This window comes from Penaeus monodon, chromosome 32 (genome assembly GCF_015228065.2).
Source record: "Penaeus monodon isolate SGIC_2016 chromosome 32, NSTDA_Pmon_1, whole genome shotgun sequence".
Taxonomy (NCBI): domain Eukaryota; kingdom Metazoa; phylum Arthropoda; class Malacostraca; order Decapoda; family Penaeidae; genus Penaeus; species Penaeus monodon.
The window spans coordinates 9,331,664-9,331,988 of record NC_051417.1 but is presented as its reverse complement, the minus strand read 5'-3'; positions in this window follow the sequence as shown (position 1 = coordinate 9,331,988).

Below are 325 nucleotides of genomic sequence, written 5' to 3'. Positions count from 1 at the left end.
GCCAGCCGAGCATTTCCCTACGCTATTTAGTTGGAAATCACCCTGCGTGAAATTTGCGCGAATGGACATTTCTCTACTCACGGTTTTGTACAGCTCGCCCGCACAAAACCATATATAGAAAAAAGCCCGCTAGTAAAAAGAAAAAAAACAGCGGTAGGGAAAAGTCCTACTGCCCTTGCACCCAGAGCAAGGCCACGAACGCATGTCATATATGCCGGGCAATAGGCCCTTTTCGAAAGCCTCAAAGACGACGAGGTGGAACTGTTATTTGGGACTCCCTTTCCTTGTTACTTATTCAGTATAGCATGCCAACGTAAATGGTATG